We start from the raw sequence: 20736 nt of genomic DNA, 5'->3' as shown, positions 1-20736 counted from the left end.
TCTTAAATAATATTTGGTATAGATATATGTAACTTTAATGTTGCATAGGGAAAATATACACTATATTACCAAAAATGCAGTATCTTTAAATAAAAATAAGTTAAATCTCACTTGTGCTCTATATTTAAAGGTAAACATTGTTTTTTTGGTCTGTAGCACCTAAATTGTCAGTAAAGTCAGTGTCCAAAGAAATATAAAAAGCAGAAAATTACCCTTTTGATGACAAGGATGAAAGGACTTCAAGAAACCCATCAGCAATTGCAATAGACATTGTTATTTTGTAGCCACTCTGATATTAAATTGCAATTAAAACTTAATAGGTATGTTTTGGTACATATGGACTTTCTGCAATACCATTAAGACAGTCACCTGCATTGAAAAAAAGCATAACTTCTAGAATGAGTATGAGCAACAAAGGAACATCCATCCTAGATGGGACTTGAAGCCACTGTCCCAGGTGATAGTAAACTTTTCAGGAAACTAATCCACAATGTCATTAGGATAAATGTCTGCTTTTAGATACTGGGCCATAATTTTGCAAGCTGAACAGTTCCAGATAGTTAAGCAGATTAAAGTTTCTGGTGGAGCCATTTGTGCAGTATGAAGCAAGAATGAAAGGAAATCTCCAAAATTATTTTAATGAAATAAAGCCTATCACCCCAGATGGGACTTGAACCCACAAACCCTGGCTTAAGAGGCCAGTGCCTTATCCATTTTGCCACTGGGGCTTTGTAACATCTTTAAGTGAAACTGATTTTTTCATTAGTATAATCATTAATTGTTGCGATATAGGAAAGCCGTTTATTTGTGTTCTTTGCTTTACAAATCCCAGCATGAAATGTGATTGTACTATCCAGACCTAATAGTGTGGACCCTCATGTTACATTGCAGCAAAACAGATTGATGCAACTCTTTTACCAATAAAGAGGTAGTCTTTCGCATTCCATTTTGTTGACTAACTAAAGTAATGTTTACAGTGCATATGAACCAAAGCAGCTGTGTGTACTGGTACTTAAAAACAGTCATGTTTGTGTTTTTTTTCTGCCTTCATATCAGGATGTTCAGGAAGCAGATGATAATCATTAACTGATGACATTAGAAAAAAAATTACATTTGCTCCAGGTGAGGCTTGAACTCACAACCTCAGCATTGCTCAACAGATACTGCCTTATAAGTCCTGCGCACAGACCGATTGCGCCACGGGAGCACATGGTCAAAGCGCATTATTTTTAGTTGAGTGATTTTAGCATCGAGTTGACTAAGTAAATTAACTTGGTTTATTAATTTTAAATTAGTTACTTTTTAAATCCACTAAACTACTGCACCCAATACTAAAGTACCTAATAAAAGTAATATTCTAATCATAAGGTAATCAATTATATTGTGCATTTGTGTTATTGCCCAGTTTTATGTATCCATAGGTGTATATTGCAATGAATTCATGCCATTGTTGTACAGTTCAATATTATCAAAATTGTAAAATAATTCCTGTTTATTTATCTTAAATAATATTTGGTATAGATATATGTAACTTTAATGTTGCATAGGGAAAATATACACTATATTACCAAAAATGCAGTATCTTTAAATAAAAATAAGTTAAATCTCACTTGTGCTCTATATTTAAAGGTAAACATTGTTTTTTTGGTCTGTAGCACCTAAATTGTCAGTAAAGTCAGTGTCCAAAGAAATATAAAAAGCAGAAAATTACCCTTTTGATGACAAGGATGAAAGGACTTCAAGAAACCCATCAGCAATTGCAATAGACATTGTTATTTTGTAGCCACTCTGATATTAAATTGCAATTAAAACTTAATAGGTATGTTTTGGTACATATGGATTTTCTGTAATACCATTAAGACAGTCACCTGCATTGAAAAAAAGCATAACTTCTAGAATGAGTATGAGCAACAAAGGAACATGCATCCTAGATGGGACTTGAAGCCACTGTCCCAGGTGATAGTAAACTTTTCAGGAAACTAATCCACAATGTCATTAGGATAAATGTCTGCTTTTAGATACTGGGCCATAATTTTGCAAGCTGAACAGTTCCAGATAGTTAAGCAGATTAAAGTTTCTGGTGGAGCCATTTGTGCAGTATGAAGCAAGAATGAAAGGAACATCTCCAATATTATTTTAATGAAATAAAGCCTATCACCCCAGATGGGACTTGAACCCACAATCCATTAGGCCACTGGGGCTTAGTAACATCTTTGAGTGAAACTGATTTTTTCATTAGTATAATCATTAATTGTTGCGATATAGGAAAGCCGTTTATTTGTGTTCTTTGCTTTACAAATCCCAGCATGAAATGTGATTGTACTATCCAGACCTAATAGTGTGGACCCTCATGTTACATTGCAGCAAAACAGATTGATGCAACTCTTTTACCAATAAAGAGGTAGTCTTTTGCATTCCATTTTGTTGACTAACTAAAGTAATGTTTACAGTGCATATGAACCAAAGCAGCTGTGTGTACTGGTACTTAAAAACAATCATGTTTGTGTTTTTTTTCTGCCTTCATATCAGGATTTTCAGGAAGCAGATGATAATCATTAACTGATGACATTAGAAAAAAATTACATTTGCTCCAGGTGAGGCTTGAACTCACAACCTCAGCATTGCTCAACAGATACTGTCTTATAAGTCCTGCGCACAGACCGATTGTGCCACAGGAGCACATGGTCAAAGCGCATTATTTTTAGTTGAGTGATTTTAGCATCGAGTTGACTAAGTAAATTAACTTGGTTTATTAATTTTAAATTAGTTACTTTTTAAATCCACTAAACTACTGCACCCAATACTAAAGTACCTAATAAAAGTAATATTCTAATCATAAGGTGATCAATTATATTGTGCATTTGTGTTATTGCCCAGTTTTATGTATCCATAGGTGTATATTGCAATGAATTCATGCCATTGTTGTACAGTTCAATATTATCAAAATTGTAAAATAATTCCTGTTTATTTATCTTAACTAATATTTGGTATAGATATATGTAACTTTAATGTTGCATAGGGAAAATATACACTATATTACCAAAAATGCAGTATCTTTAAATAAAAATAAGTTAAATCTCACTTGTGCTCTATATTTAAAGGTAAACATTGTTTTTTTGGTCTGAAGCACCTAAATTGTCAGTAAAGTCAGTGTCCAAAGAAATATAAAAAGCAGAAAATTACCCTTTTGATGACAAGGATGAAAGGACTTCAAGAATCCCATCAGCAATTCCAATAGACATTGTTATTTTGTAGCCACTCTGATATTAAATTGCAATTAAGACTTAATAGGTATGTTTTGGTACATATGGATTTTCTGCAATACCATTAAGACAGACACCTGAATTGAAAAAAAGCATAACTTCTAGAATGAGAATGAGCAACAAAGGAACATGCATCCTAGATGGGACTTGAAGCCACTGTCCCAGGTGATAGTAAACTTTTCTGAAAACTAATCGACAATGTCATTAGGATAAATGTCTGCTTTTAGATACTGGGCCATAATTTTGCAAGCTGAACAGTTCCGGATTGATAAGCAGATAAAAGTTTCTGGTGGAACCATTTGTGCAGTATGAAGCAAGAATGAAAGGAACATCTCCAAAATTATTTTAATGAAATAAAGCCTATCACCCCAGATGGGACTTGAACCCACAATCCCTGGCTTAGGAGGCCAGTGCCTTATCCATTAGGCCACTGGGGCTTAGTAACATCTTTGAGTGAAACTGATTTTTTCATTAGTATAATCATTAATTGTTGCGATATAGGAAAGCCGTTTATTTGTGTTCTTTGCTTTACAAATCCCAGCATGAAATGTGATTGTACTATCCAGACCTAATAGTGTGGACCCTCATGTTACATTGCAGCAAAACAGATTGATGCAACTCTTTTACCAATAAAGAGGTAGTCTTTTGCATTCCATTTTGATGGCTAACTAAAGTAATGTTTACAGTGCATATGAACCAAAGCAGCTGTGTGTACTGGTACTTAAAAACAGTCATGTTTGTGTTTTTTTTCTGCCTTCATATCAGGATGTTCAGGAAGCAGATGATAATCATTTACTGATGACATTAGAAAAAAAATTACATTTGCTCCAGGTAAGGCTTGAATTCACAACCTCAGGATTGCTCAACAGATACTGTCTTATAAGTACCGCGCACAGACCGATTGCGCCACAGGAGCACATGGACAAAGCTCTTTATTTTTAGTTGAGTGATTTTAGCATCGAGTTGACTAAGTAAATTAACTTGGTTTATTAATTTTAAACTAGTTACTTTTTAAATCCTCTAAACTACTGCACCCAATACTAAAGTACCTAATAAAAGTAATATTCTAATCATAAGGTAATCAATTATATTGTGCATTTGTGTTATTGCCCAGTTTTTATGTATCCATAGGTGTATATTGCAATGAATTCATGCCATTTTTGTACAGTACAATATTCTCAAAATTGTAAAATAATTCCTGTTTATTTATCTTAAATAATATTTGCTATAGATATATGTAACTTTAATGTTGCATAGGGAAAATATACACTATAATACCAAAAAATGCAGTATCTTTAAATAAAAATAAGTTAAATCTCAATTGTGCTCTATATTTAAAGGTAAACATTGTTTTTTTGGTCTGAAGCACCCAAATTGTCAGTAAAGTCAGTGTCCAAAGAAATATAAAAGGCAGAAAATTACCCTTTTGATGACATGGATGAAAGGACTTCAAGAAACCCATCAGCAATTGCAATAGAAATTGTTATTTTGTAGCCACTCTGATATTAAATTGCAATTAAAACTTAATAGGTATGTTTTGGTACATATGGATTTTCTGCAATACCATTAAGACAGTCACCTGAATTGAAAAAAAGCATAACTTCTAGAATGAGAATGAGCAACAAAGGAACATGCATCCTAGATGGGACTTGAAGCCACTGTCCCAGGTGATAGTAAACTTTTCAGAAAACTAATCCACAATGTCATTAGGATAAATGTCTGCTTTTAGATACTGGGCCATAATTTTGCAAGCTGAACAGTTCCGGATTGATAAGCAGATAAAAGTTTCTGGTGGAACCATTTGTGCAGTATGAAGCAAGAATGAAAGGAACATCTCCAAAATTATTTTAATGAAATAAAGCCTATCACCCCAGATGGGACTTGAACCCACAATCCCTGGCTTAGGAGGCCAGTGCCTTATCCATTAGGCCACTGGGGCTTAGTAACATCTTTGAGTGAAACTGATTTTTTCATTAGTATAATCATTAATTGTTGCGATATAGGAAAGCCGTTTATTTGTGTTCTTTGCTTTACAAATCCCAGCATGAAACGTGATTGTACTATCCAGACCTAATAGTGTGGACCCTCATGTTACATTGCAGCAAAACAGATTGATGCAACTCTTTTACCAATAAAGAGGTAGTCTTTTGCATTCCATTTTGATGACTAACTAAAGTAATGTTTACAGTGCATATGAACCAAAGCAGCTGTGTGTACTGGTACTTAAAAACAGTCATGTTTGTGTTTTTTTTCTGCCTTCATATCAGGATGTTCAGGAAGCAGATGATAATCATTAACTGATGACATTAGAAAAAAAATTACATTTGCTCCAGGTGAGGCTTGAACTCACAACCTCAGCATTGCTCAACAGATACTGCCTTATAAGTCCTGCGCACAGACCGATTGCGCCACGGGAGCACATGGTCAAAGCGCATTATTTTTAGTTGAGTGATTTTAGCATCGAGTTGACTAAGTAAATTAACTTGGTTTATTAATTTTAAATTAGTTACTTTTTAAATCCACTAAACTACTGCACCCAATACTAAAGTACCTAATAAAAGTAATATTCTAATCATAAGGTAATCAATTATATTGTGCATTTGTGTTATTGCCCAGTTTTATGTATCCATAGGTGTATATTGCAATGAATTCATGCCATTGTTGTACAGTTCAATATTATCAAAATTGTAAAATAATTCCTGTTTATTTATCTTAAATAATATTTGCTATAGATATATGTAACTTTAATGTTGCATAGGGAAAATATACACTATATTACCAAAAATGCAGTATCTTTAAATAAAAATAAGTTAAATCTCACTTGTGCTCTATATTTAAAGGTAAACATTGTTTTTTTGGTCTGTAGCACCTAAATTGTCAGTAAAGTCAGTGTCCAAAGAAATATAAAAAGCAGAAAATTACCCTTTTGATGACAAGGATGAAAGGACTTCAAGAAACCCATCAGCAATTGCAATAGACAATGTTATTTTGTAGCCACTCTGATATTAAATTGCAATTAAAACTTAATAGGTATGTTTTGGTACATATGGATTTTCTGCAATACCATTAAGACAGTCACCTGCATTGAAAAAAAGCATAACTTCTAGAATGAGTATGAGCAACAAAGGAACATGCATCCTAGATGGGACTTGAAGCCACTGTCCCAGGTGATAGTAAACTTTTCAGGAAACTAATCCACAATGTCATTAGGATAAATGTCTGCTTTTAGATACTGGGCCATAATTTTGCAAGCTGAACAGTTCCAGATAGTTAAGCAGATTAAAGTTTCTGGTGGAGCCATTTGTGCAGTATGAAGCAAGAATGAAAGGAACATCTCCAATATTATTTTAATGAAATAAAGCCTATCACCCCAGATGGGATTTGAACCCACAATCCATTAGGCCACTGGGGCTTAGTAACATCTTTGAGTGAAACTGATTTTTTCATTAGTATAATCATTAATTGTTGCGATATAGGAAAGCCATTTATTTGTGTTCTTTGCTTTACAAATCCCAGCATGAAATGTGATTGTACTATCCAGACCTAATAGTGTGGACCCTCATGTTACATTGCAGCAAAACAGATTGATGCAACTCTTTTACCAAGAAAGATGTAGTCTTTTGCATTCAATTTTGTTGACTAACTAAAGTAATTTTTACAGTGCATATGAACCAAAGCAGCTGTGTGTACTGGTACTTAAAAACAGTCATGTTTGTGTTTTTTTTCTGCCTTCATATCAGGATGTTTAGGAAGCAGATGATAATCATTAACTGATGACATTAGAAAAAAAATTACATTTGCTCCAGGTGAGCCTTGAATTCACAACCTCAGGATTTCTCAACAGATACTGTCTTATAAGTACCGCGCACATACCGATTGCGCCACAGGAGCACAAGGACAAACCGCTTTATTTTTAGTTGAGTGATTTTAGCATCGAGTTGACTAAGAAAATTAACTTGGTTTATTAATTTAAAATTAGTTACTTTTTAAATCCACTAAACTACTGCACCCAATACTAAAGTACCTAATAAAAGTAATATTCTAATCATAAGGTAATCAATTATATTGTGCATTTGTGTTATTGCCCAGTTTTATGTATCCATAGGTGTATATTGCAATGAATTCATGCCACTGTTGTACAGTACAATATTATCAAAATTGTAAAATAATTCCTGTTTATTTATCTTAAATAATATTTGGTATAGATATATGTAACTTTAATGTTGCATAGGGAAAATATACACTATAATACCAAAAAATGCAGTATCTTTAAATAAAAATAAGTTAAATCTCACTTGTGCTCTATATTTAAAGGTAAACATTGTTTTTTTGGTCTGAAGCACCTAAATTGTCAGTAAAGTCAGTGTCCAAAGAAATATAAAAGGCAGAAAATTACCCTTTTGATGAGATGGATGAAAGGACTTCAAGAAACCCATCAGCAATTGCAATAGAAATTGTTATTTTGTAGCCACTCTGATATTAAATTGCAATTAAAAATTAATAGGTATGTTTTGGTACATATGGATTTTCTGCAATACCATTAAGACAGTCACCTGAATTGAAAAAAAGCATAACTTCTAGAATGAGAATGAGCAACAAAGGAACATGCATCCTAGATGGGACTTGAAGCCACTGCCCCAGGTGATAGTAAACTTTTCAGAAAACTAATCCACAATGTCATTAGGATAAATGTCTGCTTTTAGATACTGGGCCATAATTTTGCAAGCTGAACAGTTCCGGATTGATAAGCAGATAAAAGTTTCTGGTGGAACCATTTGTGCAGTATGAAGCAAGAATGAAAGGAATATCTCCAAAATTATTTTAATGAAATAAAGCCTATCACCCCAGATGGGACTTGAACCCACAATCCCTGGCTTAGGAGACAAGTGCCTTATCCATTAGGCCACTGGGGCTTAGTAACATCTTTGAGTGAAACTGATTTTTTCATTAGTATAATCATTAATTGTTGCGATATAGGAAAGCCGTTTATTTGTGTTCTTTGCTTTACAAATCCCAGCATGAAACGTGATTGTACTATCCAGACCTAATAGTGTGGACCCTCATGTTACATTGCAGCAAAACAGATTGATGCAACTCTTTTACCAATAAAGAGGTAGTCTTTTGCATTCCATTTTGATGACTAACTAAAGTAATGTTTACAGTGCATATGAACCAAAGCAGCTGTGTGTACTGGTACTTAAAAACAGTCATGTTTGTGTTTTTTTTCTGCCTTCATATCAGGATGTTCAGGAAGCAGATGATAATCATTAACTGATGACATTAGAAAAAAAATTACATTTGCTCCAGGTGAGGCTTGAACTCACAACCTCAGCATTGCTCAACAGATACTGCCTTATAAGTCCTGCGCACAGACCGATTGCGCCACGGGAGCACATGGTCAAAGTGCATTATTTTTAGTTGAGTGATTTTAGCATCGAGTTGACTAAGTAAATTAACTTGGTTTATTAATTTTAAATTAGTTACTTTTTAAATCCACTAAACTACTGCACCCAATACTAAAGTACCTAATAAAAGTAATATTCTAATCATAAGGTAATCAATTATATTGTGCATTTGTGTTATTGCCCAGTTTTATGTATCCATAGGTGTATATTGCAATGAATTCATGCCATTGTTGTACAGTTCAATATTATCAAAATTGTAAAATAATTCCTGTTTATTTATCTTAAATAATATTTGCTATAGATATATGTAACTTTAATGTTGCATAGGGAAAATATACACTATATTACCAAAAATGCAGTATCTTTAAATAAAAATAAGTTAAATCTCACTTGTGCTCTATATTTAAAGGTAAACATTGTTTTTTTGGTCTGTAGCACCTAAATTGTCAGTAAAGTCAGTGTCCAAAGAAATATAAAAAGCAGAAAATTACCCTTTTGATGACAAGGATGAAAGGACTTCAAGAAACCCATCAGCAATTGCAATAGACATTGTTATTTTGTAGCCACTCTGATATTAAATTGCAATTAAAACTTAATAGGTATGTTTTGGTACATATGGATTTTCTGCAATACCATTAAGACAGTCACCTGCATTGAAAAAAAGCATAACTTCTAGAATGAGTATGAGCAACAAAGGAACATGCATCCTAGATGGGACTTGAAGCCACTGTCCCAGGTGATAGTAAACTTTTCAGGAAACTAATCCACAATGTCATTAGGATAAATGTCTGCTTTTAGATACTGGGCCATAATTTTGCAAGCTGAACAGTTCCAGATAGTTAAGCAGATTAAAGTTTCTGGTGGAGCCATTTGTGCAGTATGAAGCAAGAATGAAAGGAACATCTCCAATATTATTTTAATGAAATAAAGCCTATCACCCCAGATGGGACTTGAACCCACAATCCATTAGGCCACTGGGGCTTAGTAACATCTTTGAGTGAAACTGATTTTTTCATTAGTATAATCATTAATTGTTGCGATATAGGAAAGCCGTTTATTTGTGTTCTTTGCTTTACAAATCCCAGCATGAAATGTGATTGTACTATCCAGACCTAATAGTGTGGACCCTCATGTTACATTGCAGCAAAACAGATTGATGCAACTCTTTTACCAAGAAAGATGTAGTCTTTTGCATTCAATTTTGTTGACTAACTAAAGTAATTTTTACAGTGCATATGAACCAAAGCAGCTGTGTGTACTGGTACTTAAAAACAGTCATGTTTGTGTTTTTTTTCTGCCTTCATATCAGGATGTTTAGGAAGCAGATGATAATCATTAACTGATGACATTAGAAAAAAAATTACATTTGCTCCAGGTGAGCCTTGAATTCACAACCTCAGGATTTCTCAACAGATACTGTCTTATAAGTACCGCGCACATACCGATTGCGCCACAGGAGCACAAGGACAAACCACTTTATTTTTAGTTGAGTGATTTTAGCATCGAGTTGACTAAGAAAATTAACTTGGTTTATTAATTTAAAATTAGTTACTTTTTAAATCCACTAAACTACTGCACCCAATACTAAAGTACCTAATAAAAGTAATATTCTAATCATAAGGTAATCAATTATATTGTGCATTTGTGTTATTGCCCAGTTTTATGTATCCATAGGTGTATATTGCAATGAATTCATGCCACTGTTGTACAGTACAATATTATCAAAATTGTAAAATAATTCCTGTTTATTTATCTTAAATAATATTTGGTATAGATATATGTAACTTTAATGTTGCATAGGGAAAATATACACTATAATACCAAAAAATGCAGTATCTTTAAATAAAAATAAGTTAAATCTCACTTGTGCTCTATATTTAAAGGTAAACATTGTTTTTTTGGTCTGAAGCACCTAAATTGTCAGTAAAGTCAGTGTCCAAAGAAATATAAAAGGCAGAAAATTACCCTTTTGATGAGATGGATGAAAGGACTTCAAGAAACCCATCAGCAATTGCAATAGAAATTGTTATTTTGTAGCCACTCTGATATTAAATTGCAATTAAAACTTAATAGGTATGTTTTGGTACATATGGATTTTCTGCAATACCATTAAGACAGTCACCTGAATTGAAAAAAAGCATAACTTCTAGAATGAGAATGAGCAACAAAGGAACATGCATCCTAGATGGGACTTGAAGCCACTGCCCCAGGTGATAGTAAACTTTTCAGAAAACTAATCCACAATGTCATTAGGATAAATGTCTGCTTTTAGATACTGGCCCATAATTTTGCAAGCTGAACAGTTCCGGATTGATAAGCAGATAAAAGTTTCTGGTGGAACCATTTGTGCAGTATGAAGCAAGAATGAAAGGAATATCTCCAAAATTATTTTAATGAAATAAAGCCTATCACCCCAGATGGGACTTGAACCCACAATCCCTGGCTTAGGAGACAAGTGCCTTATCCATTAGGCCACTGGGGCTTAGTAACATCTTTGAGTGAAACTGATTTTTTCATTAGTATAATCATTAATTGTTGCGATATAGGAAAGCCGTTTATTTGTGTTCTTTGCTTTACAAATCCCAGCATGAAATGTGATTGTACTATCCAGACCTAATAGTGTGGACCCTCATGTTACATTGCAGCAAAACAGATTGATGCAACTCTTTTACCAATAAAGAGGTAGTCTTTTGCATTCCATTTTGATGACTAACTAAAGTAATGTTTACAGTGCATATGAACCAAAGCAGCTGTGTGTACTGGTACTTAAAAACAGTCATGTTTGTGTTTTTTTTCTGCCTTCATATCAGGATGTTCAGGAAGCAGATGATAATCATTAACTGATGACATTAGAAAAAAAATTACATTTGCTCCAGGTGAGGCTTGAACTCACAACCTCAGCATTGCTCAACAGATACTGCCTTATAAGTCCTGCGCACAGACCGATTGCGCCACGGGAGCACATGGTCAAAGCGCATTATTTTTAGTTGAGTGATTTTAGCATCGAGTTGACTAAGTAAATTAACTTGGTTTATTAATTTTAAATTAGTTACTTTTTAAATCCACTAAACTACTGCACCCAATACTAAAGTACCTAATAAAAGTAATATTCTAATCATAAGGTAATCAATTATATTGTGCATTTGTGTTATTGCCCAGTTTTATGTATCCATAGGTGTATATTGCAATGAATTCATGCCATTGTTGTACAGTTCAATATTATCAAAATTGTAAAATAATTCCTGTTTATTTATCTTAAATAATATTTGCTATAGATATATGTAACTTTAATGTTGCATAGGGAAAATATACACTATAATACCAAAAAATGCAGTATCTTTAAATAAAAATAAGTTAAATCTCACTTGTGCTCTATATTTAAAGGTAAACATTGTTTTTTTGGTCTGAAGCACCTAAATTGTCAGTAAAGTCAGTGTCCAAAGAAATATAAAAGGCAGAAAATTACCCTTTTGATGACATGGATGAAAGGACTTCAAGAAACCCATCAGCAATTGCAATAGAAATTGTTATTTTGTAGCCACTCTGATATTAAATTGCAATTAAAACTTAATAGGTATGTTTTGGTATATATGGATTTTCTGCAATACCATTAAGACAGTCACCTGAATTGAAAAAAAGCATAACTTCTAGAATGAGAATGAGCAACAAAGGAACATGCATCCTAGATGGGACTTGAAGCCACTGTCCCAGGTGATAGTAAACTTTTCAGAAAACTAATCCACAATGTCATTAGGATAAATGTCTGCTTTTAGATACTGGGCCATAATTTTGCAAGCTGAACAGTTCCAGATTGATAAGCAGATAAAAGTTTCTGGTGGAGCCATTTGTGCAGTATGAAGCAAGAATGAAAGGAACATCTCCAAAATTATTTTAATGAAATAAAGCCTATCACCCCAGATGGGACTTGAACCCACAATCCCTGGCTTAGGAAGCCAGGCCCTTATCCATTAGGCCACTGGGGCTTAGTAACATCTTTGAGTGAAACTGATTTTTTCATTAGTATAATCATTAATTGTTGCGATATAGGAAAGCCGTTTATTTGTGTTCTTTGCTTTACAAATCCCAGCATGAAATGTGATTGTACTTTCCAGCCCTAATAGTGTGGACCCTCATGTTACATTGCAGCAAAACAGATTGATGCAACTCTTTTACCAATAAAGAGGTAGTCTTTTGCATTCCATTTTGTTGACTAACTAAAGTAATTTTTACAGTGCATATGAACCAAAGCAGCTGTGTGTACTGGTACCTTAAAAACAGTCATGTTTGTGTTTTTTTTCTGCCTTCATATCAGGATGTTCAGGAAGCAAATGATAATCATTAACTGAAGACATTAGAAAAAAAATTACATTTGCTCCAGATGAGGCTTGAATTCACAACCTCAGGATTGCTCAACAGATACTGTCTTATAAGTCCTGCGCACAGACCGATTGCGCCACAGGAGCACATGTACAAAGCGCTTTATTTTTAGCTGAGTGATTTTAGCATCGAGTTGACTAAGTAAATTAACTTGGTTTATTAATTTTAAATTAGTTACTTTTTAAATCCACTAAACTACTGCACCCAATACTAAAGTACCTAATAAAAGTAATATTCTAATCATAAGGTAATCAATTATATTGTGCATTTGTGTTATTGCCCAGTTTTATGTATCCATAGGTGTATATTGCAATGAATTCATGCCATTGTTGTACAGTTCAATATTATCAAAATTGTAAAATAATTCCTGTTTATTTATCTTAAATAATATTTGCTATAGATATATGTAACTTTAATGTTGCATAGGGAAAATATACACTATATTACCAAAAATGCAGTATCTTTAAATAAAAATAAGTTAAATCTCACTTGTGCTCTATATTTAAAGGTAAACATTGTTTTTTTGGTCTGTAGCACCTAAATTGTCAGTAAAGTCAGTGTCCAAAGAAATATAAAAAGCAGAAAATTACCCTTTTGATGACAAGGATGAAAGGACTTCAAGAAACCCATCAGCAATTGCAATAGACATTGTTATTTTGTAGCCACTCTGATATTAAATTGCAATTAAAACTTAATAGGTATGTTTTGGTACATATGGATTTTCTGCAATACCATTAAGACAGTCACCTGCATTGAAAAAAAGCATAACTTCTAGAATGAGTATGAGCAACAAAGGAACATGCATCCTAGATGGGACTTGAAGCCACTGTCCCAGGTGATAGTAAACTTTTCAGGAAACTAATCCACAATGTCATTAGGATAAATGTCTGCTTTTAGATACTGGGCCATAATTTTGCAAGCTGAACAGTTCCAGATAGTTAAGCAGATTAAAGTTTCTGGTGGAGCCATTTGTGCAGTATGAAGCAAGAATGAAAGGAACATCTCCAATATTATTTTAATGAAATAAAGCCTATCACCCCAGATGGGACTTGAACCCACAATCCATTAGGCCACTGGGGCTTAGTAACATCTTTGAGTGAAACTGATTTTTTCATTAGTATAATCATTAATTGTTGCGATATAGGAAAGCCGTTTATTTGTGTTCTTTGCTTTACAAATCCCAGCATGAAATGTGAATGTACTATCCAGACCTAATAGTGTGGACCCTCATGTTACATTGCAGCAAAACAGATTGATGCAACTCTTTTACCAATAAAGAGGTAGTCTTTTGCATTCCATTTTGTTGACTAACTAAAGTAATGTTTACAGTGCATATGAACCAAAGCAGCTGTGTGTACTGGTACTTAAAAACAATCATGTTTGTGTTTTTTTTCTGCCTTCATATCAGGATTTTCAGGAAGCAGATGATAATCATTAACTGATGACATTAGAAAAAAATTACATTTGCTCCAGGTGAGGCTTGAACTCACAACCTCAGCATTGCTCAACAGATACTGTCTTATAAGTCCTGCGCACAGACCGATTGTGCCACAGGAGCACATGATCAAAGCGCATTATTTTTAGTTGAGTGATTTTAGCATCGAGTTGACTAAGTAAATTAACTTGGTTTATTAATTTTAAATTAGTTACTTTTTAAATCCACTAAACTACTGCACCCAATACTAAAGTACCTAATAAAAGTAATATTCTAATCATAAGGTGATCAATTATATTGTGCATTTGTGTTATTGCCCAGTTTTATGTATCCATAGGTGTATATTGCAATGAATTCATGCCATTGTTGTACAGTTCAATATTATCAAAATTGTAAAATAATTCCTGTTTATTTATCTTAACTAATATTTGGTATAGATATATGTAACTTTAATGTTGCATAGGGAAAATATACACTATATTACCAAAAATGCAGTATCTTTAAATAAAAATAAGTTAAATCTCACTTGTGCTCTATATTTAAAGGTAAACATTGTTTTTTTGGTCTGAAGCACCCAAATTGTCAGTAAAGTCAGTGTCCAAAGAAATATAAAAAGCAGAAAATTACCCTTTTGATGACAAGGATGAAAGGACTTCAAGAATCCCATCAGCAATTCCAATAGACATTGTTATTTTGTAGCCACTCTGATATTAAATTGCAATTAAAACTTAATAGGTATGTTTTGGTACATATGGATTTCTGCAATACCATTAAGACAGACACCTGAATTGAAAAAAAGCATAACTTCTAGAATGAGAATGAGCAACAAAGGAACATGCATCCTAGATGGGACTTGAAGCCACTGTCCCAGGTGATAGTAAACTTTTCAGAAAACTAATCGACAATGTCATTAGGATAAATGTCTGCTTTTAGATACTGGGCCATAATTTTGCAAGCTGAACAGTTCCGGATTGATAAGCAGATAAAAGTTTCTGGTGGAACCATTTGTGCAGTATGAAGCAAGAATGAAAGGAACATCTCCAAAATTATTTTAATGAAATAAAGCCTATCACCCCAGATGGGACTTGAACCCACAATCCCTGGCTTAGGAGGCCAGTGCCTTATCCATTAGGCCACTGGGGCTTAGTAACATCTTTGAGTGAAACTGATTTTTTCATTAGTATAATCATTAATTGTTGCGATATAGGAAAGCCGTTTATTTGTGTTCTTTGCTTTACAAATCCCAGCATGAAATGTGATTGTACTATCCAGACCTAATAGTGTGGACCCTCATGTTACATTGCAGCAAAACAGATTGATGCAACTCTTTTACCAATAAAGAGGTAGTCTTTTGCATTCCATTTTGATGGCTAACTAAAGTAATGTTTACAGTGCATATGAACCAAAGCAGCTGTGTGTACTGGTACTTAAAAACAGTCATGTTTGTGTTTTTTTTCTGCCTTCATATCAGGATGTTCAGGAAGCAGATGATAATCATTTACTGATGACATTAGAAAAAAAATTACATTTGCTCCAGGTGAGGCTTGAATTCACAACCTCAGGATTGCTCAACAGATACTGTCTTATAAGTACCGCGCACAGACCGATTGCGCCACAGGAGCACATTGTCAAACCACATTATTTTTAGTTGAGTGATTTTAGCATCGAGTTGACTAAGTAAATTAACTTGGTTTATTAATTTTAAACTAGTTACTTTTTAAATCCACTAAACTACTGCACCCAATACTAAAGTACCTAATAAAAGTAATATTCTAATCATAAGGTAATCAATTATATTGTTCATTTGTGTTATTGCCCAGTTTTTATGTATCCATAGGTGTATATTGCAATGAATTCATGCCATTTTTGTACAGTACAATATTATCAAAATTGTAAAATAATTCCTGTTTATTTATCTTAAATAATATTTGCTATAGATATATGTAACTTTAATGTTGCATAGGGAAAATATACACTATATTACCAAAAATGCAGTATCTTTAAATAAAAATAAGTTAAATCTCACTTGTGCTCTATATTTAAAGGTAAACATTGTTTTTTTGGTCTGTAGCACCTAAATTGTCAGTAAAGTCAGTGTCCAAAGAAATATAAAAAGCAGAAAATTACCCTTTTGATGACAAGGATGAAAGGACTTCAAGAAACCCATCAGCAATTGCAATAGACATTGTTATTTTGTAGCCACTCTGATATTAAATTGCAATTAAAACTTAATAGGTATGTTTTGGTACATATGGATTTTCTGCAATACCATTAAGACAGTCACCTGCATTGAAAAAAAGCATAACTTCTAGAATGAGTATGAGCAACAAAGGAACATGCATCCTAGATGGGACTTGAAGCCACTGTCCCAGGTGATAGTAAACTTTTCAGGAAACTAATCCACAATGTCATTAGGATAAATGTCTGCTTTTAGATACTGGGCCATAATTTTGCAAGCTGAACAGTTCCAGATAGTTAAGCAGATTAAAGTTTCTGGTGGAGCCATTTGTGCAGTATGAAGCAAGAATGAAAGGAACATCTCCAATATTATTTTAATGAAATAAAGCCTATCACCCCAGATGGGACTTGAACCCACAATCCATTAGGCCACTGGGGCTTAGTAACATCTTTGAGTGAAACTGATTTTTTCATTAGTATAATCATTAATTGATGCGATATAGGAAAGCCGTTTATTTGTGTTCTTTGCTTTACAAATCCCAGCATGAAATGTGATTGTACTATCCAGACCTAATAGTGTGGACCCTCATGTTACATTGCAGCAAAACAGATTGATGCAACTCTTTTACCAATAAAGAGGTAGTCTTTTGCATTCCATTTTGATGACTAACTAAAGTAATGTTTACAGTGCATATGAACCAAAGCAGCTGTGTGTACTGGTACTTAAAAACAGTCATGTTTGTGTTTTTTTTCTGCCTTCATATCAGGATGTTCAGGAAGCAGATGATAATCATTAACTGATGACATTAGAAAAAAAATTACATTTGCTCCAGGTGAGGCTTGAACTCACAACCTCAGCATTGCTCAACAGATACTGCCTTATAAGTCCTGCGCACAGACCGATTGCGCCACGGGAGCACATGGTCAAAGCGCATTATTTTTAGTTGAGTGATTTTAGCATCGAGTTGACTAAGTAAATTAACTTGGTTTATTAATTTTAAATTAGTTACTTTTTAAATCCACTAAACTACTGCACCCAATACTAAAGTACCTAATAAAAGTAATATTCTAATCATAAGGTAATCAATTATATTGTGCATTTGTGTTATTGCCCAGTTTTATGTATCCATAGGTGTATATTGCAATGAATTCATGCCATTGTTGTACAGTTCAATATTATCAAAATTGTAAAATAATTCCTGTTTATTTATCTTAAATAATATTTGCTATAGATATATGTAACTTTAATGTTGCATAGGGAAAATATACACTATAATACCAAAAAATGCAGTATCTTTAAATAAAAATAAGTTAAATCTCACTTGTGCTCTATATTTAAAGGTAAACATTGTTTTTTTGGTCTGAAGCACCTAAATTGTCAGTAAAGTCAGTGTCCAAAGAAATATAAAAGGCAGAAAATTACCCTTTTGATGACATGGATGAAAGGACTTCAAGAAACCCATCAGCAATTGCAATAGAAATTGTTATTTTGTAGCCACTCTGATATTAAATTGCAATTAAAACTTAATAGGTATGTTTTGGTATATATGGATTTTCTGCAATACCATTAAGACAGTCACCTGAATTGAAAAAAAGCATAACTTCTAGAATGAGAATGAGCAACAAAGGAACATGCATCCTAGATGGGACTTGAAGCCACTGTCCCAGGTGATAGTAAACTTTTCAGAAAACTAATCCACAATGTCATTAGGATAAATGTCTGCTTTTAGATACTGGGCCATAATTTTGCAAGCTGAACAGTTCCAGATTGATAAGCAGATAAAAGTTTCTGGTGGAGCCATTTGTGCAGTATGAAGCAAGAATGAAAGGAACATCTCCAAAATTATTTTAATGAAATAAAGCCTATCACCCCAGATGGGACTTGAACCCACAATCCCTGGCTTAGGAAGCCAGGCCCTTATCCATTAGGCCACTGGGGCTTAGTAACATCTTTGAGTGAAACTGATTTTTTCATTAGTATAATCATTAATTGTTGCGATATAGGAAAGCCGTTTATTTGTGTTCTTTGCTTTACAAATCCCAGCATGAAATGTGATTGTACTTTCCAGCCCTAATAGTGTGGACCCTCATGTTACATTGCAGCAAAACAGATTGATGCAACTCTTTTACCAATAAAGAGGTAGTCTTTTGCATTCCATTTTGTTGACTAACTAAAGTAATTTTTACAGTGCATATGAACCAAAGCAGCTGTGTGTACTGGTACCTTAAAAACAGTCATGTTTGTGTTTTTTTTCTGCCTTCATATCAGGATGTTCAGGAAGCAAATGATAATCATTAACTGAAGACATTAGAAAAAAAATTACATTTGCTCCAGATGAGGCTTGAATTCACAACCTCAGGATTGCTCAACAGATACTGTCTTATAAGTCCTGCGCACAGACCGATTGCGCCACAGGAGCACATGTACAAAGCGCTTTATTTTTAGCTGAGTGATTTTAGCATCGAGTTGACTAAGTAAATTAACTTGGTTTATTAATTTTAAATTAGTTACTTTTTAAATCCACTAAACTACTGCACCCAATACTAAAGTACCTAATAAAAGTAATATTCTAATCATAAGGTAATCAATTATATTGTGCATTTGTGTTATTGCCCAGTTTTATGTATCCATAGGTGTATATTGCAATGAATTCATGCCATTGTTGTACAGTTCAATATTATCAAAATTGTAAAATAATTCCTGTTTATTTATCTTAAATAATATTTGCTATAGATATATGTAACTTTAATGTTGCATAGGGAAAATATACACTATATTACCAAAAATGCAGTATCTTTAAATAAAAATAAGTTAAATCTCACTTGTGCTCTATATTTAAAGGTAAACATTGTTTTTTTGGTCTGTAGCACCTAAATTGTCAGTAAAGTCAGTGTCCAAAGAAATATAAAAAGCAGAAAATTACCCTTTTGATGACAAGGATGAAAGGACTTCAAGAAACCCATCAGCAATTGCAATAGACATTGTTATTTTGTAGCCACTCTGATATTAAATTGCAATTAAAACTTAATAGGTATGTTTTGGTACATATGGATTTTCTGCAATACCATTAAGACAGTCACCTGCATTGAAAAAAAGCATAACTTCTAGAATGAGTATGAGCAACAAAGGAACATGCATCCTAGATGGGACTTGAAGCCACTGTCCCAGGTGATAGTAAACTTTTCAGGAAACTAATCCACAATGTCATTAGGATAAATGTCTGCTTTTAGATACTGGGCCATAATTTTGCAAGCTGAACAGTTCCAGATAGTTAAGCAGATTAAAGTTTCTGGTGGAGCCATTTGTGCAGTATGAAGCAAGAATGAAAGGAACATCTCCAATATTATTTTAATGAAATAAAGCCTATCACCCCAGATGGGACTTGAACCCACAATCCATTAGGCCACTGGGGCTTAGTAACATCTTTGAGTGAAACTGATTTTTTCATTAGTATAATCATTAATTGTTGCGATATAGGAAAGCCGTTTATTTGTGTTCTTTGCTTTACAAATCCCAGCATGAAATGTGAATGTACTATCCAGACCTAATAGTGTGGACCCTCATGTTACATTGCAGCAAAACAGATTGATGCAACTCTTTTACCAATAAAGAGGTAGTCTTTTGCATTCCATTTTGTTGACTAACTAAAGTAATGTTTACAGTGCATATGAACCAAAGCAGCTGTGTGTACTGGTACTTAAAAACAATCATGTTTGTGTTTTTTTTCTGCCTTCATATCAGGATTTTCAGGAAGCAGATGATAATCATTAACTGATGACATTAGAAAAAAATTACATTTGCTCCAGGTGAGGCTTGAACTCACAACCTCAGCATTGCTCAACAGATACTGTCTTATAAGTCCTGCGCACAGACCGATTGTGCCACAGGAGCACATGATCAAAGCGCATTATTTTTAGTTGAGTGATTTTAGCATCGAGTTGACTAAGTAAATTAACTTGGTTTATTAATTTTAAATTAGTTACTTTTTAAATCCACTAAACTACTGCACCCAATACTAAAGTACCTAATAAAAGTAATATTCTAATCATAAGGTGATCAATTATATTGTGCATTTGT

At 33.5% G+C, this 20736-nt stretch overlaps 4 non-coding genes across 4 annotated transcripts; all 4 read right to left on the bottom strand.

Moving 5' to 3' along the window:
• Positions 1 to 655: 655 nt before the first annotated feature.
• Positions 656 to 728, bottom strand: TRNAK-CUU (transfer RNA lysine (anticodon CUU)). The gene has a single exon. It is a non-coding gene; the product is annotated as a tRNA-Lys (tRNA).
• A 2899-nt stretch (positions 729 to 3627) lies between these two features.
• Positions 3628 to 3700, bottom strand: TRNAR-CCU (transfer RNA arginine (anticodon CCU)). Its single transcript has one exon. It is a non-coding gene; the product is annotated as a tRNA-Arg (tRNA).
• Positions 3701 to 5129: 1429 nt separating this feature from the next.
• TRNAR-CCU (transfer RNA arginine (anticodon CCU)) lies at positions 5130 to 5202 on the bottom strand. Its single transcript has one exon. It is a non-coding gene; the product is annotated as a tRNA-Arg (tRNA).
• Positions 5203 to 15550: 10348 nt separating this feature from the next.
• TRNAR-CCU (transfer RNA arginine (anticodon CCU)) lies at positions 15551 to 15623 on the bottom strand. Its single transcript has one exon. It is a non-coding gene; the product is annotated as a tRNA-Arg (tRNA).
• Positions 15624 to 20736: the final 5113 nt, after the last annotated feature.

The sequence above is a fragment of the Taudactylus pleione genome, unplaced genomic scaffold (assembly GCF_031769625.1).
Source record: "Taudactylus pleione unplaced genomic scaffold, aTauple2 ptg000473l, whole genome shotgun sequence".
In the NCBI taxonomy this organism is placed as follows: Eukaryota; Metazoa; Chordata; class Amphibia; order Anura; family Myobatrachidae; genus Taudactylus; species Taudactylus pleione.
The sequence above is the reverse complement of the archived record's forward strand: the minus strand, read 5'-3'. Positions and strand labels throughout refer to the sequence as shown.